Source organism: Stegostoma tigrinum, chromosome 6 (genome assembly GCF_030684315.1).
Source record: "Stegostoma tigrinum isolate sSteTig4 chromosome 6, sSteTig4.hap1, whole genome shotgun sequence".
Lineage (NCBI taxonomy): Eukaryota > Metazoa > Chordata > Chondrichthyes > Orectolobiformes > Stegostomatidae > Stegostoma > Stegostoma tigrinum.
In genome coordinates, this window is record NC_081359.1 from 74,462,539 (window position 1) to 74,489,426 (window position 26,888).

Here is a 26,888-nt window from a genome sequence, read left to right on the forward strand (position 1 = left end):
CCAGTGTTATGCTTGACTTTCTACAAACATGCCACTGACTTTATCTCAGGATCTCAACTCACTGTTAGGAAATTGGCACTTCCCATCCTCCCTTATGATATGATGTGACATTTCTCACCATTGGAAGTTGCATAAAGCTACCCTTTTCATTTCAGTTCCAAGCTTCCTAGAAGCAATAAACAGTAAAAAGACCCATTAATACATGGAAATGAACATATTGGCTGTACTGGGACTCCACGTTGAGGACTGTGAGTTGGACTAGTATGTTTTCTGCTATGTTGCGATAGTTAAGTTCCTGTACAACATCGCTTTGTAGAAAATCGCGCCATAAAAATTACGGGGCCTTTGGGTAAACTGTGGTTGGGGCAGGCCACCAAAGAAACATCACTCAAAATCGCTCAAAAGTCGCTCAAAAGTCTAACACAAGGGAGAGCAGAATTTAAATAAATGTTTAATTCATACCTAATAATGAAATAAAAGTAAATCCAACACTTTACCTTGGAAAAATGTCAAGATGACTTGATGGGGGAACAGGTTGTACTGTATTTCTCACAGAGAGCGCTTCACAATAAAGCCCACAAATTGATCATGTGATGCTGGCATGGAGACTCTTCTGGTGCCGACATTGTACATGTTTGTGACAAAGCCCCTGATCATGTGATGTCAATGCGTACTCCTTCGCGCACTGATGGAATCGTGTCCTTGCCAACACAAGTTAGCGTCTCAGCATTAGCATTCCCCTATTCGTCAATCGCCAAGTTACGTTGATAGAACATGCATTATAGCAGAACCGACCATTTCTGCCTGTGTTGTGCAGCTTCAGCACTCCCACCAGAGCTCTGCTGTGTGAGATGGTCTCCTTCCCTATTCTTTGTCCAAATAAGAATGGCAGGTGGGTTGAGAATGTAGGAGGCCCAATGAGAACACTTGAGGCAATAGACAGTTAGAGCCGCACTGGGAGAGGTGAGTCCCACTCGTGGAGTTATATAGGGATGGTGATCCCTCAACTTAACGATAGCAGATGAACATGTTGTTTAAAATTAGCCAAGAGCTTTAAGGGCTATTGGTACTGCAACTGGGAGACCAAATCCATACAGCTTTCAGGCTCAGGTGGGGGCCTTTCCAGAACGGGAAAATTTCTGTCAGCGTGGCAAAGATGACCTTGATGGAACCTCGGTTGGATAATTAGACTGCCCATCTCTATAAAGCAAATTCCCATGGTAATCAACTCCAAGAAGATTAATCAAACATGGGGAAGAACCAGGGAGCTGTTCCAACGGATATACACAATACCATCCGAGAAATCTCCCACCACCCTCAATCTCATCTCCACAGGCCTGGGAAAATTCAGCTCCATTTGCATTTTGCTTTTCAACAACCATCTATTATGTTCTGAAGATTTTCTGCTTAGAATGATGTTCCCTTCAGCACCAATTAAAGGGCTGCAAGCTTTTCTTTTTCAATTTGGTAATAATTTATGTTTTAACATTTCTGTTGGTAAATCCATTCCTAATGCTTGCTATAGAGTTTTAAAAAAAATTCACTGATACAAAGCACCCTTGTCGCCCCACCAGTACTTTAACTCTTACATATTGAATATAATATTCTGCACAATTTGCACATCAGGGGTTACAGCTATGGGAATGGAAAAATTCAAATTATTCACTTAATAATAGTTTCGGGCACTGTGTAGCAGATCTACACTTACGAGGTACAATAACACAATCTACCTCCCACATTGACGCATTCATGTCCCCTAACTGAAGTCTCAAACAAGTATCCCTTACCACACTACAATGATATTTCATTTCCCACGGTTTCCACAGGCATCCTTTCTGCTCTGAGATGGCTCAATTAGTGTCAATTCAAGGCTGTTTAACGCTTTGACAAGGAAAATAATGGAGAATGTCAAACTCAATTTTATTAGGATCCTGAAAGGAGCGTTGCTGTCTCATTGGTGAGTTTTAAGGTGGTTCCATCCCTGTCAAAAGCTCTGTTTTGATGTTTCAGGCAAAGTTTGCTGCACAGTACTTGTTATATCTTTCTTTTGGTTCTGTTTTGGATTTGACTTTATTTCTTGGCTCAGCTTTTGGTTTTAGTTTTCATCAATAAAAATATTTTAGGTAGTATGAATGCAATTCAAGCATCAATAATATGGACCCTATCATACATAGTGCTTCACCTTGTTTTTTAAACTAATAGGATCAGGGGTACTCACAAGTCTAAAGATTACTGGACATGGTGGGTCAGTGCTGGGTGAGTGGGGGGAAGAGACAAAAACCAAAAAATGTTGCTGAGAAAATTTATGTTTCTTTGCCTCCCTGTTTCTGTATCAATGAAAGTGCCCTTTGAAGCTATAAATAAATACTGTGTCTTCAGGATGTTTTAAAGTACATCATGATTTTTGGTGATATTTATTCCAAAAATGGGTCTTCCTTCTACAAGCTGAAAAGCCAATCAGTGCCTGACATTGTGTTGCCTGAAATAGGAAAGTACTATGGTACTGTGAAGTACCATTCAGACGTTAATTAGATAGTAAAGACCCTGCAGATGGAAATCTCATCTGCTGAGTCCTGCCAACCAGTGAGAGGTGGAGGACAGAGTTCCAAAACAGCTAAGTTCTAAACTTGTGACTGTCTTTACAGGTGGACCACATGATACAGAGCTCTGACCATCCCTTGTAAAAGTATCATTGTCAAGGAAAGACAGGCCAAGGCAGGAGAAAGACAATGTATTGGGAATTCCCCTGAAGTTGGCCCTGAAAGCAATCAATGCGCAATCGATGAAGGTTTGATTGATCAAGTGATGTATACGGAAACCACTTGGAGCCTCCACTTCAGCATTGTTGCTCATCTCCCTGCAGATATATCGCCACATTTTTAATTTAAGTATTTAAAGTAGCCATATTTTTACTTTAAGTGAACCACCTTATAATGTTGCTGTAGAGGCAACCATATTTTATTTCAAGAGGAACGCTCAGTATCTTGCTTATTTAAATATTGATGTCAGGATTTTTGAGTCAGGTTTTGTGGCTGATGTCCCAGTTGTACCATTAGTGAGGTGGTTACTTTTGCAGTTACTGGCAGGCACAGCACTGGTATAAGTGCCAAACCCCTCTCACCAGGTGCTGACAGACCGGCTGTGCTCTGCTACCATTTCCTGTGATTCTCTCTTCCAAGGCCCCAGAATTTGCAATACTTTAATGTCTTGAGTGCTAATGTCAGAATCAACTCTCTAATCACATAGGGAACTGTACAGACATCTTGCCAGACTTGATTTATAGACAATCAAATCTTGAAAAGAACTCCTTTAATAAATACATATACAATATACTTATCAAACGTTTATGCATTCAGTAATTGTTAAAATATCTGCTTTGAAAATGCATTCATAATATTGCGATATTATAGAAGACAAGCATACACTTAAGATACATATTGACTTTTGAATCCTAAAGTAACATTACAAAAGAATAGTATGCCGACAGCAAATAAAAAGATGATGTTTTTGTGAGGCTGAGTCTTTTGAAACCATGGTAATGTTTCTAGCCAGAGCGATGGCTTAGTTCAACAGTACAGTTTCATAAAAGCCAATATTTCTGAGTGTGCTGCATACCTGGCTGTCTGGTCAAAGTTTGACACAACCCTTCCCTGAAACAGCAAAGTCTTACAACAAATACAGACTTTTGGCAGCAGACCACAGTGTAAGTGTAGGAGGGAGTATTTGGGTGGAGCCAGAATTAAAAATAAAATTTAAAAAGAAACTGGGAGCTTTTTCATTTCAAACTAAATATTTAGATTTTGACAATGTGTTAGAGAATAAGCCTTTATCTTAATTGCCTTGACTGTGTTATCACATGAAGCAAGAAATTTATTATTGCTGTCAAAAAATAGGCCTGAAGGGAAACAGTTAAATTGTTCATGCCATTTAAATTTTGGAGTATTTTACTAACCCAAATAATCATTATTTGTTCTTCTGACTCTTCAGCTTTGTCCCATGCTGATTTTCATAATGATTCCCCAGTGTGGCCAAACTGACAAGATTTCTTGTCAGAAACACTTCTGGGGTTGATTCTAATCAACACCCAGTAACTACGGTAGAGTATTTGTGTTAGGGCAAGAATTTTACAGTATAGCTGCAAGACTGGTGAATTAAGATGCGTAAAAAATTGACTTACTTATTGGACTACCATAATTTATGTTGTGTCTGGTAGTACTTAATCTGCTTGATGCTATGTTTTGAATGGAACTTGAGTACCTGAAACAAAATAGTAAAATCCTTAATAATAATTTAAAATAATCTACTTATACTCAATTTAGAAGTTTCTTTATCATTTAGAAGCAATTTGATCTTTGGTAAAGCATTTATTTTCTGTTAAATGAATAAGCTCCATCATCTCTTTGAACTAAGGAATTACATTATTGTGATATTGCTTGATGTGGGAGAATTGCTGAATGATGGTGAAGATTGATATAAAATTGGAGATTAAGTAGTGAGATGGAAGGCAATTGCCTTAAGAAAAATTGCTGCAGAATAAGGTTTTTCAGTCTTTGAGGTTCTGAAGGAATATTTTGGTCTAAATCTTTTCTTTTGACCAAGTCTAAGTTGTGTCAAGTGTTCTATTTTTTAGGAATTTCTACTGCAATCTGTAATAAGATTTCTCATTAAATCTCACCAAAATTATTAACTCCTGAAAATAAAAACAGAATGTGCATAAGAAACTAAGTAGATCTGGCAGCATCAATGGAGAGAAAAACAGTCAACTTTTTTGAGTTTGTTAAGATCGTTCTTCAGTTCAGAAGAAGAGTCATTTGAGTCTTGAAATGTTAACTCTTATTTTGTCTCTCCAAAGATGCTGTCAGACCGGCTGAGTTTCCCCTGCATGTTTAGCTTTTGTTTTGGATTTCCAGCATCCACAATATTTTGCTTCCATTAACTACTTGCACAGCTGTATAGCATCTTCACATTCAATCCATGCCTGATCTCACTTTGTGCCATTCCAAGAACAGCTCACCACTCAATGGATAACTGCTGAAAGACTGGCAACCCCTGCACCTATGCCATCTTTAAAAAGCTGGCATTCCACAGCCGCCCTGCTGTTTGATGGATACAATCTGAAGATGACTGAGAAGGAGAAGATGGCACTGCGATTCTTCAACAGGGACCTGGGGGTTCTGGTCTAGGGGACAATGTGAAGGAGAGGAGTCCTTTTTCTGGAAGGCCAGCAGAGGAAGCCATTACCCCAGACCCTGGCAGCCTTGTGTGAGGTTGCCACCCAGGTCAGTGCATTCTCTGCAGTGTGGATGACAGTCAGCAGTGACATGAGAAGGTCAGTGTTCTCCCTCACAGAAGGTCCATCACAACTTAAGGCACTTATCCCATGCACTCCAAGAGCAGTCAAAGCCACTTTGTTCCTGGTGTGCCCATTTGATTTCCGGCACAATTGAAAGTGACAGTGAGAGCTCCTTAGCCTGTGACTAACGACCTTCACTTCAATACGTCAGTCAGTCCCCAAACATCCAAATCCCCCTCAGGGTAGCCTTCCATTTAAACCCCATTGGCTTCACGCCTTCCAACCTGACCATGCCAACCATATTCTCATGGCATAGAGATTACCATGCCATGTGAGATCACACATTGCATCCCTTGAAGTCAGGGTGCCCCGACCATGGACAATCTCTCCTGCATTACATTCCTCCCAGAATGCTTTACCATATTCCTCCTTACAGATGCTATTGTCCCCCTTCGCACTTGTCAGTCACTCTGCTCTTCAGCCTGTAGACCCCAGAGTCAAAGAATAATTCGCCAAAGCTCTTTTCTGTGTCAGCACCCTGTTGTTCATCCCTTTTCTCTCAGTTTCTGTGGATGGACACTATGGATTGACAGTGACCCACCTCCAACCCTCTACGACTCCCCCTAATGAGTAATTTTAAAAGGACAGCACCCAACAAGAATTGCCCAAGCCCCTGATAAGTGTCTGCATATCTTCACAACTGCTTTAACCATCCAAATTTGCCCCAGTGGAGGCTCAGGGTGAACCCAATCCCCAGTCCCCAACCCAAAAAAGCATGGAACCCCTCTCACTGAGACTGTCCCCACAATATCTCTGACTGTGACCTCTCCCCTGGGCTGGTATGGGAGGCTGCCCTTAACTCCTTGTGCCAAGTTTTTCACCTGCCTGATGGGTGCCTCCTTGGACCTTGGTCAGGACTACTCCCCTGAGACTTTGAGAGATGGCTGCCTACTTGCTGCATGTGCAGCGTGTGTGCGGTACGTTATGGACACACGGTGATGGTGTGTCATTAGTGTGGCACAATGGCCTATCGTAAGATGTTCACCACCTTGACTGAATACTGCTGACTGGCAAGGCAACATGCCTGTTGATGTGACTGCTCTGACTGGCACAGAAAAGAGAGCAAGATGCAGGTAGATGCTGAGTAAGTGAGCATTAAGAGAGGAGTGAGAGGCCCTAAAATGGAGCCTGGCCCAATCCGTCATCCTTCAATCCTTCAGTACTAGTTGCCATTACAGCCTGCAATGCAAGTCAATGTTTTATGAGAGTCCTTCAAGAGAATCTATGGTGCCACAACTGTTATTAGGGGTTGGCAAATGCCGAATGCCAATGTCTGGGTGAGGAGACATATACAGCTGCTGTCTATGGACCATACAGTGCTGCTGGTTGGTTGTACACAACACAGAAGTCCTATGGAGCAAGTGGCATGCTGAATGCGGCACTGCTTTATCAGTTTCATGCTTGTTTGCTGCTCTTGGTAAGATAGAAAGCCAAATATTAATGAAACAAGTTGATCCATTAGCAAACAATAACTCCACTTCATCAGTAACTCGTTGCTACCTCATAGAAATTGCACCACGCCATTTGTTAAAAGAATGAAAAATGGGTGTGATGTTTCTGATGTCAAGCTGGGCCTCGCCAGATTTCTCATCTAATTCTGCTACAAATTGAGCTATAGCCCAAATGCTCAGAGCCCCTAAAGATTCACTAATACACCCTGTAATTCTTTTTTCACTGCGTGGACCTTCAAGGTTCAACTGATTTCTGAACCCGGGCATCAGTACGCAGTATGTTGATCACACTGATCAGTATATGCAGAATGCCAGAGGAATCTTCACTGGGTAAGAAGAGGGAACACTCGATTCTGCCCTTGGTGTTACTCTGATTTGACTATTAAACTTCACTTTTTAGCCTTGGTATAACACAACTCGCCAGACAGTGTGTGCAATCAAATTAGCTGAATGGACTATCACGTTTAACTACCCACTTAATAAATTTGGGAGGAAAATCCAGATTGTAGACTGAGTATACTGATTGTAACAAAAAGAGACCATCAATTCCTAGATTAGATACTTAATCGAGCTGAAAATCACAATTCATTTGCTTTCGCCTATTCCATTCTTACTTTCAATATTTTGACCATTTTATAGAAGTAGAAGTTAGCAATTTTAAAATATACTTATTCAGTTTGAAATGAAGCATCCAAATCAAAGTTCGTGGAGACAATGACAAGAAATTTACTGTTAAAAGATGACTTGTACCTACATTGCATCTCTCAGCACTTCAAGATCATGTGCTCAAGTGTTTACTGTTAATTAAGTACATTTGAAGTGTCATCAATGTTGTAATGTAGCAACATTAATACTTATTGCTGTTAATTTGGAGTCAGTAGGGTCTCTTCCAAGTTTGAATGATGGATTCTACTCTCTTGGAGATGGGGAGGGAGGAATAGTGAGTTTGGCTAAAAGCTGACTCTTTGGTTAAGTTTTTAAAACAGAAGAATCACAAGCTCTGAAAAGGAAAGTACATGGACAAAATTAAGAGTAACAGAGACTCCAAGGTGAGGAATCTTAACTGGCAATTATCACATTTATTTAAAGTAAACATGCCAAAGTGGATTGAAGCAAATTCTTTTATCATGGCTAAGCCATGTTTTACTGACCCTTCTAAGGAACTCTCATCATATTTACCTCATACACTTTACCCGATTGTTGAATAAAGCAGTTTACAACAGAAACCAAATGTTGGTTCTTCAAACATTAGTGTTCTTCAGTAAAAATGAGGAATTATACTTCCACAAAGAATTAATATTCAGAACAGGTCTCAAGGAGCTTTAATTGTTAGAACTATCATACAAGCACATGGGGATTCAAGGTATAATTTTGAAATTCTGAAGAAGAACAAAACACATTAGAAACACACAGAATTCCATCTGGATCAATGGAAAGAAGTGACAATTATCTTTACCCATCAGGAATGAAAGATATTACAGATGATTTATTGTAGGGTATTAAACAAGGTAGGCAGGAAGTGTCATTAGGACAGAATGAAAGTTTAAATGGAATAATACATCTATTTTATGACAACATAACATTAGAAAACTCTTATTTGCCAATAATGTAGATTAGCTTTGAAGAATTAAATAGTTCCATGTTAATACTTTTGTGTGCATCCTTTTGCCAATAACGTTCCTGTTCCTTCTTCCTCTGGAACGGAATAATCATGCAACCAAAAAATGGCAAAACAACATTACTATGCTCAGTTTTCACACAATCTATGATAAATTACTTTAGTGGTATTCTACTTTGTGCAGCATAATTTGTCAAGCTTTGCATTTTACTTTAAGATGAAGGACATTCTGAGGAATTACATATTGTTTTCTTTGGAACTAACAAAGCAGGATGATGGCTGGTTGGTCACAACCAGGTTATTTTAAGAATGGATCCCTTCCTTTTTCCCAGACACAAATGAACTTGTGTTTTAAAAAGGAACAATTGAGCCAAGCTTTTGTGAATTAGCAAAGGGTGAATTTATCAATAAGTCCAAGAAGATTGGGAAATTCAACACTCATTCACACAGATTAGTAAGAGATGAGTCTAAAATTATAAAAGTTAAAACAAACAGAACGGTCTGTGATGTGTCTCCAAAGAACATATGAATGAACAGTGCAGTGAAGATTTTTCGAAAATTGATGCTGATAGTTGAACAGTTGGTTGAACAATCCTTAGTTTTGTAGAATGGTTGAAATTCTATGGTTCTGATGTCATTTGACTGTGATTGAATTCCAACATTTTGTTTCAGGAGGCAGTCACACCCGGTAGATTAAATAACTCAAATTCAAAAAATGTTCAGGGACAAGGTGTGACTGTAAGTGAGGCATTGACCTTGACCAACAGGTATGAGATTCTTGCTCCCTGTGCGGATGAGGAAAAGGACTGTGGACAGGATGAGCCAGCTGACCATGGAACCGTGGTGCAGAAGGCCATTCAAGCGGGGGGCGCAAAAAGACAGGTAGTTGTTCTAGGGGATTCTATTATTAGGGGGACAGATAGTATCCTATGCAAGCCGGATCGGGAGTCCCGCATGGTGTGTTGCCTGCCCGGTGCCAGTGTGCGGGACACCTCCGACCGGGTTGAAAGGATATTGGAGCAGGAGGGGGAGGATCCAGTCGTTGTGGTCCATGTTGGGACTAACAATATGGGCAAAGCTAGGGTAGAGGACCTGTTCAGGGATTATGAAGCACTAGGAAAGAAATTGAAGTACAGGTCCTCAAGAGTCATAATCTCCGGATTACTGCCTGAGCCACGTGCCAATTGGCATAGGGAAAAGAAAGTTAGAGAAGTAAACACGTGGCTAAGGGATTGGTGTGGGAAAGAGGGATCCCATTTCATGGGACATTGGCATCCATTTTGGAACCAGGGGGATCTGTACCGTTGGGACGGTCTCCACCTGAACCGATCTGGAACCAGCGTTCTAGTGAAAAGGATAAATAGGGTGGTCAGTAGGACTTTAAACTTCTGAGTCGGGGGGAAGGGAAAGTGAAAGAGACAGGGAGTATGGAGTTAAATGGAAAGATAAGCAACAGGATAGCATGTGTACAGGTGGGTTTAAACTCGAGGCAGACTAGGAATACAGCAAAAAGGAAGGATAGCTTAAGACATTTTAGGATTTTCAATCTCTCTAATAATGATAAGAAAGTTAGCATTAAGGCACTTTATCTGAATGCTTCAGAGATAATGGGAACTGCAGATGCTGGAGAATTCCAAGATAATAAAATGTGAGGCTGGATGAACACAGCAGGCCAAGCAGCATCTCAGGAGCACAAAAGCTGACGTTTCGGGCCTAGACCCTTCATCAGACCTCTCTGATGAAGGGTCTAGGCCCGAAACGTCAGCTTTTGTGCTCCTGAGATGCTGCTTGGCCTGCTGTGTTCATCCAGCCTCACATTTTATTATCTGAATGCTTGTAGTATTTTCAACAAAGTAGATGAATTAACAGCACAAATCCTCTTGAATGATTATGATGTGGTAGGCATCACAGAGACATGGTTGCAGGGAGTTCAGGACTGGCAGCTAAACATCTAAGGATTCACAACATATCATAAAAGACAGGTTGGTAGGCAGGGAGGCGGGGTTGCCTTGTTAGTTAAGAATGAAATTAAATCTACGGCACTGAATGACATAGGGTCAGAGGATGTGGAGTCTGTGTGGGTGGAGTTGAGAAACCACTAAGGCAAAAAAACCGTAATGGGAGTTATGTACAGACCTCCCAACAGTGATCAGGATCAGGGGTGCAAGATGCACAGAGAAATAGATAGGGCATATCAGAAAGGCAAGGTTATGGTGATCATGGGGGACTTCAATATGCAGGTGGACTGGGTGAATAATGTTGCCAGTAGATCCAAAGAAAGGGAATTCATGGAATGTTTGCAGGATGGCTTTTTGGAACAGCTTGTGATGGAGCCCACAAGGGAGCAGGCTATTCTGGACTTAGTGCTATGTAATGAGCCAGACGTTATAAAAGACCTTAAAGTAAGGGAACACTTAGGAGGCAGCAATCATAATATGGTAGAGTTCAGTCTGCAGTTTGAAAGAGAAGGCAAAATCGGATGTTATGGTGTTACAGTTAAATAAAGGTAATAAAAGGGGCATGAGAGAGGAATTGACGAAAATCGACTGGAAGCAGAGCCTAGCGGGGAAGACAGTAGACCAACAATGGCAGGAGTTTCTGGGTGTAATTGAGGACACAGTACAGAGGTTCATCCCAAAAAAAAGAAAGATTATCCGGGGTGGGATTAGACAGCCATGGCTGACAAAGGAAGTCAGGAAATATATCAAAGAAAAAGAGACAGCCGATAAAGTGGCCAAGAGCACTGGGAAATCAGAAGATTGGGAAGGCTACAAAAACAAACAAAGGATAACAAAGAGAGCAATAAGGAAGGAGAGGATGAAATATGAAGGTAGGCTAGCTAGTAATATTAGAAATGATAGTAAAAGCTTCTGTCAATACATAAGAAACAAACGAGAGGCAAAAGTGGACATTGGGCCGCTCCAAATTGATGCTGGAAGGCTAGTGATGGGAGATAAGGAAATAGCTGAAGAACTTAATAAGTACTTTGCATCAGTCTTCACAGTGGAAGACATGAATGGTATGCCAACAATTAGGGAGAGTCAGAGGGCAGAGTTGAGTACGGTAGGCATTACAAAAGAGAAGGTGCTGGAAAAGCTAAAAGGCCTAAAAATTGATAAATCTCCTGGCCCCGATGGGCTACATCCTAGAGTTCTGAGGGAGGTGGCTGAGGAAATAGCAGAGGCTTTGGTTGTGATCTTTCAAAAGTCACTGGAGTCAGGGAAAGTCCCAGATGATTGGAAAATTGCTGTTGTAACCCCCTTGTTTAAGAACGGATCAAGGCAAAAGATGGAAAATTATAGGCCGATTAGCCTAACCTCTGTAGTTGGTAGAATTCTAGAATCCATTGTAAAGGATGATATTTCTAAATTCTTGGAAGTGCAGGGTCGGGTTAGAACAAGTCAACATGGATTTAGTAAGGGGAGGTTGTGCCTGACAAACCTGTTAGAATTCTTTGAAGAGGTAACAAGTATGTTAGACCAGGAAAACCCAGTAGATGTTATCTATCTAGATTTCCAAAAGGCCTTTGATAAGGTGCCTCACGGGAGGCTGCTGAGCAAGGTGAGGGCCCATGGTGTTCGAGGTGAGCTACTGGCTTGGATTGAGGATTGGCTGTCTGACAGAAGGCAGAGAGTTGGGATTAAAGGCTCTTTCTCGGAATGGCAACCATTGATAAGTGATGTCCCGCAGGGTTCAGTGTTGGGCCCACAGCTGTTCACCTTTATATATTAATGTCTGGATGAAGGGACTGGGGCCATTCTGGCGAAGTTTGCTGATGATACGAAGATAGGTGGACAGGCAGGTAGTACTGAGGAGGTGGGGAAGCTGCAGAAAGATTTAGACAATTTAGGAGAGTGGCCCAGGAAATGGCTGATGAAATTCAATGTGAGTAAATGTGAGGTTTTGCACTTTGGAAAAAAGAATACAGGCATGGACTATTTTCTAAATGGTGAGAAAATTCGCAAAGCAGAAGTACAAAGGGATCTGGGAGTGTTGGTCTAGGATTCTCTAAAGGTTAACTTGCAGGTAGAGTCCGTGATTAAGAAAGCGAATGTAATGTTGTCGTTTATCTCAAGAGTTGGAATATAAAAGCAGCGATGTGCTTCTGAGACTTTATAAGGCTCTAGTTAGGCCCCATTTAGAATACTGTGTCCAATTTTGGGCTCCACACCTCAGGAAGGACATACTAGCCCTGGAGCGTGTCCAGCGGAGATTCACACGGATGATCCCTGGAATGGTAGGTTTAACGTATGATGAACGGCTAAGCATTCTGGAATTGTACTCAGTAGAGTTCAGAAGGTTGAGGGGAGATCTAATAGAAACTTACAAGATAATGTATGGCTTAGAAGTGGTGGATGCTAGGAAGTTGTTTCCGTTAGGCGGGGAGACTAGGACCCTTGGGCACAGCCTTTAAATTAGAGGGGGTAAATTTAAAATTGAAATGAGACGACATTTCTTCAGCCCGAGAGTAGTGGGCCTGTGGGATTCATTGCCACGGAGTGCAGTGGAGGCCGGGACGTTAGATGCCTTCAAGGCAGAGATCAACAAATTCTTGATCTCACAAGGAATCAAGGGCTACGGGGAGAGTGCAGGGAAGTGGAGTTGAAATGCCCATCAGCCATGATTTAAATGGCGGAGTGAACTTGATGGGCCGAATGGTTTTACTTCCACTCCTATGTCTTGTGGTCTTATGGTCATTTTGGGTGAGACAGAGTCCCTTTGATGAGGCTGGCTTCCAGCGAGCTGAAATCTTCGAGCTAGTCGAATGCAAGAATCCCTTTAACTGCAATACAGGGGTAACGAAGGGAGTTTTTCATCTGTGACTTTCGAAGCATGGTAACACTCAAACCCAGGCTGATACATGTGAGACATTCAGCCTAGGTAGCGGACTTCAGTAGCGTATAAACTTATTACTTCAAGTCCTTGCTTATTTTTAAAAGGAAAATAAATGAAACGTGTCTGCAGTTTGGGACATGATGTGCAGGGACTGACTTGCCATTGAGCAAGGAGTCAATAGCCCCTTATTGTCTTCGCAGTCACAGGACATCACTGTTTTGACATTCCTTTCCCCCTCCCCCAACATTATATTGATGGAGATAACAAGGTGTAGAGCTGGATGACCAGGTCAAGAAGCATCAGAGGAGCAGGAAGGCTGACGTTTCAGGCCTGCACCTTTCTTCAGAAATGGAGGAGGGGAAGGGTATTCTGAAATAAATAGGGAGAGAGGGGAGTGTGGAGCGAACAAGGGACTCAAGGACATAGTGGTCCCTCCAGAAAGCAGATAAGGGTGCGGAAGGAAAAATGTCTTTGGTGGTGGGGTCAGATTGCAGATGGCGGAAGTATCTGAGGATGATGCGTTGGATCTGGAGGTTGATGGGGTGGTATGTGAGGATGGGGGAGATTCTGTTTTAGGTGTTATTGCGGGGATGGGGTATGAGGGATGAATTGCAGGAAATGTGGGAGTCACAGTCGAGGGCGTTCTCGACCACTGAGGGGGGGAAGTTGCAGTCCTTGAAAAACGAAGACATCTGAGATGTCTGGCAATGGAATGCCCCACCCTGGGAACAGTTGTGGCGGAGGAAGAGGAGTTGGGAATAGGGGATGGCATTTTTGCAGGAAGGAGTCCGGATCCAATGCATCATCCTCCGACACTTTTGCCATCTACAATCCGAGTCCACCACTAAAGACATTTTTCCCTCCCCCCACTTATCCACTTTCCAGACGGACCACTCTCTCCATGACTTCCTTGTCCGCTCCACACTCCCCTCCAACCCCATCACACCCGGGCTTTTCCCTGCAACTGCAGGGAGTGCTATACTTGCCCCCATACCTCCTCCCCGCCAACCCTATCCCAGGCCTCAAAAAGACTTTCCACATCAAGCAGATGTTCATCTGCACATCTACGGATGTGGTACACTATATCTGCTGTTCCCGTTGTGGCCCCCTCACCATTGGGGAAACGAAACGGAGGCTCGGGGACTGCTTTGCAGAACGCCTCCGCTCAGTTCACACTAAATAACTGTACCTTCCAGCCACGAACCAAATCAACTCCCCCTCCCATTCCTCAGATGACATGTCCATCCTGGGCCTCCTACAGTGCCACTATGATGCCACGCAAAGATTGCAGGAACAGCAACTCATATTCTGCATGGGAACCCTGCAGCCCAATTGTATCAACGTGGACTTCACAAGCTTCAAAATCTCCCCTTCCCCCACTGCATCCCAAAACCAGCCCAGTTTGTCCCCGCCAGCCTAACTTGTCCTTCCTCCCACCTATCCCCTCCTCTCACCTCAAGCCCCACCCCCATCTCCGACATAATTGTCTCATCCTGCTCCCATGACATGCCCATCCTCCCTGGACTGACCTATCTTCTCCCTCCCTCCCCACCTACACTCACCTGTACTGGCTCCATTCCTGTCTCATTGACCTGTCTGTCTCCTCTCCACCTATCTTCTCCGCTATCCATCTTCTATCTACCTCCCCCTCTCTCCCTATTTATTTCAGAATCCCCTTCCCTAGCCCATTTCTGAAGAAGGGTCTCGACCCGAAACGTCAGCCTTCCTGCTCTTCTGATGCTGTTTGGCCTGCTGTGTTCATCCAGCTAAACACCTTGTTACCTTAGATCCTCCAGCATCTGCAGTTCCTACTGTCTCTGAATTTATTTTGTTGGGCTGCTCTTTTAATTTTTCGTCACATTTGTAAATGTAACATTCTTCGGGCCTCTCTCTTTCTCTCTTTCTCTTTCTCTCTCTCTCTTTCTCTCTCCGGGCAGCCGCTTAATTTACATCCGAAGCCAATTTTGGATTTATCAGCCTTATTTCAAAAAATGCATTTTTGAATTTTAAGATAAAAATGCACAACATTACACAAATCTGTAAACAAATCACGTTCATATGAGGTTTCTTAAAATGATACACTTTAGCTAATGGCTGAAGAGGCCAATCCTTGAGAGGTAGGTTCTGTCATCAGTGCTACTCATGAAGCTACCTTTGTCATTGCGTTATCGTCATTGTGTCATTTTTTTTTCTGAAAAAGAGTCTAGGCCCGAAATGTCAGCTTTCCTGTCCCTCTGATGCTGCTTGGCCTGCTGTGTTTATCCCGCTCTACACGTTGTTATCTCAACGTCATTGTGGCTTGCTATTTTCAGCATTGGCATCACCCATCAGTCATTCATGGTGGTACGTTCCAGCTCACAAGAGGTGCTGCTATTTCCCTCTGTCATCAGTTATCAACTCCAGGGGTGATAATTGATACCTAGCTGCAGCCCATGTGCTGGAGCTCTATCCACAATACAGTCAGGGAGGAAATTCCAGGGTTTTGACCCAGTGACAGTGAAGGAACGGCGACTTATTTCTGAGTCAGGACAGTGAGTGACTTGGAGGGGAGATTGCAGAGGATCGTGTTCCCAAGTATCTGCTGCCGTTGTCCTTCTACATGGAAATGGTTGTGGGTTTGGAAGTGCTGTCTGAGGATCTTTGGTGAATTTCCACAGTGCAGTGTGAGTACAGTATCAGTCAGGTGGCCTCCTTTGTCTTGGATGGTGTCAAGCTTCTTGAATGCTGTCGGATTTTTTTTAAGAATTATTTTCAATCAACCTAAAGAGGTGTGATATTATGAGCCTCTGGAGCAGGTGGGCTTCATGTCACACTTGAAAACATCCTTGAACTGAAACTTTTGCAAACCCAGCTGGTTGTCTGGCTCCAGTTTGGTTTCCATTCAACCATCGTCCATCCCCCAGATATGCACATGCCAACATAACTACCTCTGCTTGTAAGTATTAACAAACATAGGAGCTGGGCCTTTTTGGTAAGGACTGCCGCAGTATTGATTTTGGATGGACTAGATAGAAACATGCTGCAGTAAAGATGAAACGTTTTGAGTTTCTTTTCTTGAAAACTGTAAATCCTTCCAGTAGAGACGTAGAATTTGGATGATAAGTTCAGACAATATAGCACCAGGAACCTCAGCTTTACCCATGGCACGTGAATCAATAGTTTTATACAGGTTTGTCACTTTGTTTTCAACTTCCAGCTCTACCATGCCAAACAGACTTTCTAGAATGTCCAGAGTTTCCTCAGTGATGATGATCTTCCCAGAGTATCAATGACTCTAATGCTCCATTAATTCCCACATCTGTTTACTGCACATGATAAAAACTTCATTCTTGTGGTTTTTGAAGGAGGCTATTCTTCAGCTGATGAGCTTGTTGCCTTTTCAATCCCTTCATACATGCCCTTAGCGTGTCTTGCATCAAAGCACATCTGAATACTCAGGCCAAGTTTTTAACCAGTAGTCAATGTTGCAGTGCCAGCATTCTTTTGGATTTTACCTCACCTGGCTCATAGAACGTTCAGAATCTTCTCAATCAGATCTCTTATGATATTAATAAGGGCAGATCATGGGGCTTCGATGGAATGCTCCATCAAAGTGGTAGTAGTCTCAAACAAGTCAGCAGTCTTTTGCTCTTGCTTCCTGCATGTTGAGACTGTGGTTTTGTAAATAGTGCCTGGATTCTATTTTATTTCTCCGCTTAAGCGAGGGAATGCTGGAAAGTGCCAGTGCAAGGAATTATTCATTTTTAATTGAGTGGACAGAATGATTGACGTTGATACTAGCATTTCTACTTGCTATGAAAATTCTTAGAGGGTTGCATTCTCCCTGTAGAGGGAGGGTTGATTTGTGTCACAATTCACTCTGTGATAGCTGCACAAGTTGAGAATAGTGCCCAAAGATCAGCCAGATCCAGCCAGTGGCAGTGCCCGCATCTTGAATATCTCCAGGCCCCTTGTGACAAGGCTCGTACCACATGAAAATGTGAGTTACATAAAGTTCATGGCAGTGGCAAAGTTCAAGTAGTCCCTGTCCATTCTACTTTATCTTTCCCAGGCCATAATATGAGAGAAATGAGTCATGCACCATGTGCTACAAACCCCACACTTTGTAATTCCCAGCATTGAAATCTCCCAGGACGTAAATGTATCTTCGCCTGGATTTCTGCTATTACCATTTTCATGCTTCTTGTAGATTTGGGCATCCATTTCTTCTGTGGAGCACAAACTTGGTGTTTAGATATTCATGCCGTCACCTAGCCCTGACTGAGTTAGAGGCAGATGGTGAGGTCGATGCTACCTCACATTGCCCGGGACCTAGGTTCAATTCCAGCCTTAGGAGGCTGTCTGTATGGAGTTTGCACATTCTCCCCACAGTGTTCTAGATCACCCCATATTCTAAAGGTGTGCAGGTTAGCTGAATTGGCCATGCTAAATTGTCCAAAGTGTCCAGGGATGAGTAGGCTAGGTGGCATGGCCATGGGAAAGGCAGGGTCATGGGGATAGGGTAGGAAGGTGGGTCTTGCTGGGATGCTTTTCAAAGGGTTGGAGTGGACTCAATGGGCTGAATGGCCTGCTTCCGCACAGTACAGATTCTATGATTCTGTGAGAGAATAGATTCTGAAATACTTGTGGAGGGCTCTATGTTTTAGAATAGTGAGTACCTTACAGTGATGTCTGCAATTTGCTAATACATTTCCTCTGAATTCTTCCTTTGTCAGATAAACATATAGTTTTACTCTCAGTGGGGATTGACCCTTGTTGAGCTGGGACTCTTCTAAGGAAGCTATGTCAACTCTCCACAAGCACCTCACACTTATGGACACAACACCTCAAGGATGGCTTTCAACACTTTTCTGCTCAGAACTCTAAATTAAGAAGAAAGTACCTCCTAAGGTTTGTTTTGTTAATAATCAGCAGTGAATCATGAACTTTTTCTTCAGGTTGCAATTTATTGGAGATACTAGACCATCCTGGTATCATTGTATCTGTCCGCTTGACTCTAATACAAAGCATGAATTGGGCATTATTTTGTATTGCCGGGGTTGTCAGTAAATTGATCTTTTTAGACATTAGTGATAACGGGAACTGCAGATGCTGGAGAATACGAGATAACCAAGTGTGAAGCTGGATGAACACAGCTAGCCAAGCAGCATCTCAGAAGCACAAAAGCTGACGTTTCAGGCCTAGGTCCTTCATCAGAGAGGGTGATGGGGAGAGGGTTCTGGAATAAATAGGGAGAGAGGGGGAGGCGGACCGAAGATGGAGAGAAAAGAAGATAGGTGGAGAGGAGAGTATAGGTGGGGAGGTAGGGAGGGGATAGGTCAGTCCAGGGAAGACGGACAGGTCAAGGAGGCATCCCAAAACCAGCCCAGTTCTTCCCTTCCTCCCACTGCATCACAAAACCAGCCCAGCTCGTCCCTTCCCCCCACTGCATCCCAAAACCAGCCCAGCCTCCCTCCACTTTCCTAACCTGTTCTTCCTCTCACCCATCCCTTCCTCCCACCTCAGGCTGCACCTCCATTTCCTACCTACTAACCTCACCCCACCTCCTTGACCTGTCTGTCTTCCCTGGACTGACCTATCCCCTCCCTACCTCCCTACCTAAACTCTTCTCTCCACCTATCTTCTTTTCACTTCATCTTCGGTCCGCCTCCCACTCTCTCCCTATTTATTCCAGAACCCTCTCCCTATCCCCCTTTTCTGATTAAGCGTCTAGGCCCAAAACATCAGCTTTTGTGCTCCTAAGATGCTGCTTGGCCTGCTGTGTTCATCCGGCTTCACACTTCGTTTTTAGACATTAGTTGGCTTTTGAGCACTATTCCAGATTTTTTTGCTAAGGCATACTCCCTTTGCCGTCAGCTCCCCAAAGGCATCCACAGGCAACGGATCTGTTTATCCACAACTAAGAGTTTGATTCAGGACTGCCAGAGTTTATCCACATGCCACTGGGCCTGTGCGGTGTATTTCTTGGGAGCGAACCTCTTCCTAATTCCTCTGAATCTATAAGCTGGAGTCACAAATGTCTCAGTTACTACGTGTCACCATGAGGATGCTCAGCTGAAGACCAGAAGCCGTATACTGACAGGGAGAACATCACACATCTTGCTCTATTTTTCATGTTGTTGCTTGTCAGTGGTGTGGACTCAAAACGAGAAACAAACCAGCACACAAAGGCGGAAAGTATTATACCTCTCTTTATTCACACTTCAAAACTGCCTGTTGGGCACACTAACTGGACCAGCCCTATAACTACATGTAATTACAGGAGAGGCTAGGAATTCTTCAGAAAGTAACCCACCTCATGACTCCCCAAACCCTGTTCACCATCTACAGGGCACAAGTCAGGAGTGTGATGGAATAGTCCCCATTTCCTGGACAAGATCAGCTCCAACAACACTTGAGGCCTGTGCCACCATCCAGGACAAAGCAGCCTGCTTGACTGTCACCACATCCACAAGCAATGTCTCCCTCCACCACTGATGCATAGCGACAACAGCATATACCATTTACACAATGCCGTGCAGTAATTCACCAATGCATCTCCTTACAGCACCTTCCAAGCATTCAACCCCTACCGTCTAGAAAAACAAGAGTGATAGATACATAGAATCACCATCACCCCTTTAAGTTTTCTTATCAGATGAAAAGAGAAGACAGCTCACCATTATCTTCTCAAAGGCATTAATGCCAACAATGTTCACAATTCACAAAAAAGTGAAAAAATATCTTTTGGATATGAAAATGATTTTAAGAGTATGTTAAAAAAGTACATATTTCTCATACACACTGAAATACTTAATATTTAAAAAAAGGCTCTGATCAACCTTTGCGGAGGTTTTGTGACTCAAACATATATAAATATTAGGACTGTACTTATGTATCTTGTTTGACATGTTCTTTCTCGGCTAAAGATGAAACAAAATGAAAAATGTAAAAACCTACCATTAGGAACCAGTCAGAGCATTTTATTATATTGCTCAGCGTTTGTTTTTGCAGGTGTGTTGAATCCGATAGGCAGAGGGATTGTTCAGTCTTTAAACCTAATTGCTGTTATCACAGTCACAGCTCTCAGAATTCAAATAATCTGGAAGTTACCGAGTCATCAATTTGTAAGATCTTTCACTTATATTTTAGAACTATTTTGCTTAAATAATCCAGCCTCAGTGAAGCATTCATTCCTTCTCACTTCCTTTTGTGATGTGTTTGTTACAAAAAGCCGAGGCTCTTAGCCAGTGCTGTTTGTGCTGGCAACACTTCAAAAGACTGCAAGTTTTGTACAGCAAGGCCAATTGCTGTTTGTGGTAGCAAATAAGAAGTCCTCTCATCGGTTCATTTATATCAATTTAACTTTAACTTTTGATATAAATCTATTTCAACACTTCTCAAAGTTCAACGGAATGATTTTATAGAACATGATCACCACAGATTGTTGAATTATGTAGAAGTGCTCCCTCTAGTGATATATAGTTCTTTATTGTCTAGCAAATTGTGTCTGATTTTAAAATGCCTGAGGGAAGTTATATCACTTTCTAAATGTATGAATACTTTTGGTTAAGTCTCATTTGTATTGGAGAATGATTCATTTTATAACAACAGAAACTTCTGAACATCGTTAATTATGCTTTCAACAGGTATAAGCCTCCAACAAATTTCTCAATCTAATCGGGACCATAATTGTGTAAGCTTGAAACCTATAAATGTTTCAATCAAGTTGCCGCTTACTCTTCAAGTCTCCAGCGAATAAAAGTTGAGCTTGTCCAACTTTTCTCAATAAGTTAATCTGTTCCTTCCAGGTATTAGTCCTGTAAACCTTTTCTAAACAGCTTTCAACGCATTTATAACCCTCCTTAAACAAGGAGAGCAATAACATAGTGATATTTCTGAAGAAGGGTCTCGATCCGAAACGTCAGCCTTCCTGTTCCTCTGATGCTGCTTGGCCTGCTGTCTTCATCCAGCTCTACACCGTGTTATCTCAGATTCTCCAGCATCAGCAGTTCCTACTATCTCTAGAGCAATGCAATACTTCTGATGGAAAATATAGAACATAAGTAGTAGCATTTAAAGTGCACACTGACACAACTTAAGCATCTTGCAGAAGTATATTGTGGGTTAATTTAAAGATGCAGAAAGCTATTATGGAACAATCATGCAGTGGAAATGGATTGGTAAAACTGCTTTTGAGAGGAGAACAGAGTTATTACTGGTGAGGGTACACACTTTGACTTACAATTCTATCATGATACAACATTCAAAAGCAATTATGCTGTCATTTTGGTGTATTTTTAATAGCAGTAATAACAGAAATTTTCAAACACTCATTTTCACTATTTGAAGGTTCTTGAGAAGAGTTTCATGATTAGACTCCTGCCTTAAACCTGCTTGTTTCATCTAATTTGAATCATAGTAAGGAGTAAATGTACAGTAATCCATTTTAGGAATGTCCTAAATAGCTATTGTAATCAATGTGAAAGAAATGCCGATTTGATTGTAATCTCCAATCCACATTCCCACCTACCTCTGATTGCCTTTCATCCTGTTGCTAAATGAGAATCAATCTGTGCCTTAAAATTATTTAAGAACTTATGCTTATGTTCTGCAATAAAAACAGTTGTATTTGACTTAGTAGTGGATGAACTTGCATTGAATCAAAAATTCGAACCTATATTTTAGTCATTATTGGTATACACAGTTGTAATTTGAATTTGCTATCTTGTTTCCTGGTCATTCATAATGTAAAGGTGTATTTTTTAATTTGTGTATTGACTGTTGCTATCACTAGCAAGGCCAGGAATTATTGTCTACCTCTAATAGCCCTTGGGTAGATATTGCTGACCTACTTTCTTGATTTGCTGCAGTCCACATCATATCTGCATGCACATAGTTGAGAGAGTAGGGATTGCATAAAAAAGTAAATAGTTTGTGATGTGAATAGTAGATGAAGAGAATGAAATGCATGGACAGAGATGCAGCCCGGGGGTTACTGTTCAGAAGAGAGTTCTAGGATTTTGACTCAGAGACACTGAAGTAAAGGTGCTGTAAACCTATTAGTTTGGTCCATGTTGGCTAAATATCACAACCAGATTCTGTATGCTTTTGACAAATGAGAACTGTAAACCATTTTAGTGCAAACTAATTAACAGTTAATAACTATTTACAGAGGCATGGTGTGGCAGGACTCCATTAGTCCTTCCCTTAGGTCCCGTATGATCTGAACACAGAAATAATGCCCTCCAGCAATTATCGAATCCCATGGGCCGCATCTCCTTCTAAGTATTTCACTCTATTCATATACTATTCATATCATAAACTATTTACTTTTTAAATCTGTCCCTACTCTCTCGACTGCTCCCCAGCAGTCACTGTTAAATGACTTGACTGATATCTATGGCTGTGTCCTTGTTTCTCTCAGAGAATAGGTAGGACCCCATGCATCTGGTGGAGAAGGATGTAAGCAGTCTACTGGGATAGTCAGGGTACGAATAATAGTCAAAAACAATGAGGAAGGTTTTACCCAATGACAGATAGATCCATCTTTTTGGGTAGTTAACTGGCAACTGCAAATCACCAGCATCTCCTCTAGGCCTCTAACAACAATACAACCAACAACTCACCACAACATTTGATACCACTGATACAAGCAAGCTATTACCACAACGATATAAATGTGTTATACTACCCATGTGACTTGCAGGTAGTGGTGTTCCCATACTGCTGTTACCTTGTTTCTCTAAGGTGAAGAAGTTACAAGTTTGGAAATTGCTATTGAAAGAGTTTTGGGGATTTGATGTAGTGAATCTTACAAAAGGTACATAGAGTTGCCTCTTTATATCATTGGCTGGGCTGTGAATGTTTACGATTTGGGATGGAGTGCTAATCAAATGGATTGTTTTGTTCTAACTCTACAAAATGTTCCAATCTTCCATCATGGAAACCCTTGCATACAGGTTGTATTGAATGTCCTGACAGTTGATAAGTGCCATGATTACAATCAGCATGAAAAGTGAATCAAGGTGATAATTTAATAAGACTGCTCTTTGAGTTCCATAATTGTAGTGATGGTATATGATAGGTATTTCAGGACACATGATCTATTATGTTCTAAGGTGGCACAGAGGCTCAGTGGTTAGCACTGCTGCCTCACTGTGCCAGCAACCTGCGTTTGATTCCAGCTGCGGATGACTGTCTGTGTGGAGTTTACACATTCTCCCCGTGTCTGCGTGGGTTTTCTCCGGGTGCTCTGGTGTTCTCCCACAGTCCAAAGATGTGTAGGTAGTTTGATTGGCCATGCTAAATTTCTCATAATGACCAGGGATGTGCAGGTTGGCTAGAGTAGCCATGGGAAATTCAGAGATTGGGTATTGGTGTGTGGGTCTGTGTGTGTTGCTCTTTGCAGGGCCAAATGGCCTGCTTCCACAATGTAGGGATTCTGTGATTATGCGCTGCCATATTTGCTGTCAAAGTTGCATTGTCATCTGAACTGCCTCTTTGATGTTAGCTGTTTTGTAATCATTTGTAGAATTCAGTTGTTGGCTGAATTATACATGAAGATTGTAACTCTTGTGGACTAGATTAGTTCTGGCTGGTGAATCACATCAGCACAGCCAGCATTCTCATAATTTACCTTGATAGTAGGCTCTCCTCATTTTCTGTAATTGTGCCATTGACCTTATTTGCCTGAATCTCCAACACTTAATTTTTAGTTAACTAGATTAAACCTAATAATAAGGAATTTAAACAAAAGACAAGCTCAGCACTTTGTCTGGTAGCTAACCAAAATATGTCATTTATTTCAGTTAAGATGTTATTAATTTCTGAAACTTCCCAATTGACGTACAGATTAAAACAGCTATTCGTCTGCCAAAAAGTACTATCTATATTTGGGCATCTATCACTTGTCATTCCCATTGCACAGCAGCCATCTTTAGTCTTGCTCAAATCTGATAAATTTACTTATTGAATTACCATGCAACTGAAATAGTGAGTGGTTTCCAACATAGTTGTTATAAATTAGTCATGCTACTGAAATTTCATGCAAATGGGGCCATGAGGATAATTCTAATCAGTTTCTTTGATCTCATTCTTATTTCAATTGCATTGATAATTGCTAAAATGTTCAAATATTACAAATTAACTAGTTTACTAAAAATTATGCCCTTTGAAATTTCAAAATTGGAGTAAAACCAAATGGGTAATAATAACATAGAAATGGGGAAAAACATGTGACAGAAAATCAGAAAAACCAATACAGACTTGCCTTAAACTCAATATTTCTCTCTTGAATTGCTGTCAGAAGTTGTACAAACGGTGACACTAACCCATGAATGGTGGCTGAAGATTTCAAAATGATAATGAGACAGCAGCATTATAATTTTGCTTTAGTCCTTTTACACATGCTTTCTGGTTTTCCTGATTTGGGGAACCCAATGGCTTCCTGAAACTTCCAGCTAGATTCATGAAGTAATTTTCCTCAGTAGACACAGATGGCATAACTTTCTCTTCTTGATGCTCTTCACTTGTGGCTTTCTTAGCACCCTTCTTGGCAACTTGTCGTTTTTTTCTTCTCTACCATTGTGATCATCAACTTTGGACACCTAATAAGCAGGAAGGAACTTGCTTTCTGGATGTATGCATTTGTCTGCAGAGGCTCCAACATCCAGGACACCTTCAGCTAAGGTGTCTGACCTCCTTCAATGAACTAAACAGATCCCAATGTCTCTCATAGATCTCTGAATCTCACCTATCTTGAACCAAGTCTGAACACCTCTCCTACCAGCAAGCCACAATCTCTCCTACAGTCTGCCGAGTCCTAATCTCTCCCTTACTAAGCCAGGTTCATTAACCCCCAACCTGGAACCTTCCAACCTCATTGAACCACCCCTCTTCCTAGTTTAATGCTTCCTCACCCTGATGCAGCAACCCCTCTCTAGAAGTTCAAATTTACGCACACTACCTGTGGACATTACCAGTTTCCAGAGTACATTCTAAGAAACAACTGTGGCAGTGCTACCTTACTCTAAAGCAGTGCATCAACCTCAACTACTTCATTCAGCTCCATACCATTTCTGGAGACAGTGCTGGTCACCTAAATCATACTCTTATGGGAATTCACAATAGTTAGGATTTGAGCGGCAAGTTCATGCTTTGCGATAGCATTTTCGTCCTGTTACTGCCTCATTCACATTGAAAAGTATGGGAAAAGCAAACAAGGAAATTAACAGATTGTAACAAATTGAAACTTTTTACAACCTTTGCAAAGTATTCATTATACTCTGTATAAATAATCCAACCCGCACCCTGACTAGATACCAGCCTGGAGCAGAGAGTAGCATACCAGTAACAAATAGTTGGAACCAAGTCAATTCTAGTCATAGTGGACGATATACTAAATTAGCAAATCTGGGATATACCAGACTACAGAATGCCTGTCATATTTTTCACATATCTCCTGTAATCTTTCAAAGAAATTACTGTGGACAGTAATAATGCATGCATTTGCAAGTATTAGAATATAGAACAAACATTGCATCTGTGCATATAATAAAATGGGAATTTTCTACGTCTGTAGACAAGTGACCAGGATTGCCTGAGTGTAAAGAAGATTAAAGAAATACTCAGCTCAGAGTTCACACTGTAGGACAATCAATTAACTTCCTTTTACTTATTTAAGCAAATGTAAAATCAGAGATTTTGCTCTACAGAAATATGCCACCATCTACCCACTTTTCAGTAGTCACTGTACCGAGGTCATACAGTATATGGATCTAGTATAGATGTCAGTTTATCTCCTTGGATGACTGGTTAATGATTTTAACAGTTGATACGTCTCACATTTATACAGAAATTTACGTTAAGGTTAAACTGTTAGATTGAAGTGAATTTTATATTCATGGATTTTAATAAAAAGATACATTTACATGGAGATTATGAATTAAACTCACATTTATATTTCCTTTGGATGCATCTGAGTTTTTCATAAGAAACATAAAAACAAAAAATGTAGAATATCATTCAAATGTACATTAAAGTTGTGAAAACTGCATCTGCGCACACCTCTTCTCAGATTGGGGTTGCCATTATAAGTCTTGTATAAAATTAGATCTCCACAACACTCCACCTTCCCCACACAAAATTGGTCCCCATTATTTTAATGTGCCGGTATTGCATTTTGGAAGCCCTTAACATATGTTTTATTATAGAGCTCATTGATCATTGGGGAAGCTTTCTAGAGAGATTTGAACATTCTGGCACCAAATGTTAAATGGTTTGATAACTTCAGATGTCATTATTGGATATTGTACTATAAAGGGGATGTGTTTTAACTGCAATGGTAAGTCACTGGTCTCTATCCTGAAAAGGTAATTTGGTTCTGGTATTGTCCTGCATTGTTTATGTTTTGAAATGCATTAATACACTTTTTCCATTGGTGAAAGCGCTATAATGAATTCAATACTATAGAAAACCATAATGCCTTTGGCTGACGTTTACATGTCAAGACATTCTTATCTTTGAAAATGAAAGTCCTGCTTTTAATAGCAAAAAAACTAAGTGTCTGCCTCACACTATTAACTGACAATCAGATTTTCTAATGCATAAAACAAATCTGCAGTTTTAAAAAAAATTTAATTGCTTACTT

General features: G+C 41.4%; 1 long non-coding RNA gene across 1 annotated transcript in view; it reads right to left on the reverse strand.

The window, feature by feature from the left end:
* The window catches only part of LOC125453710 (uncharacterized), a 45,758-nt gene extending 25,317 nt beyond the window's left edge, over positions 1-20,441 (reverse strand). The window contains exons 1-2 of the long non-coding RNA XR_007247825.2: positions 20,198-20,441; positions 4,178-4,257 (exon numbers count right to left, since the gene is read on the reverse strand). This is a non-coding gene — a long non-coding RNA (uncharacterized LOC125453710). The remainder of the gene's footprint in view (positions 1-4,177; positions 4,258-20,197) is intronic.
* Between the last annotated feature and the right edge of the window lie 6,447 nt (positions 20,442-26,888).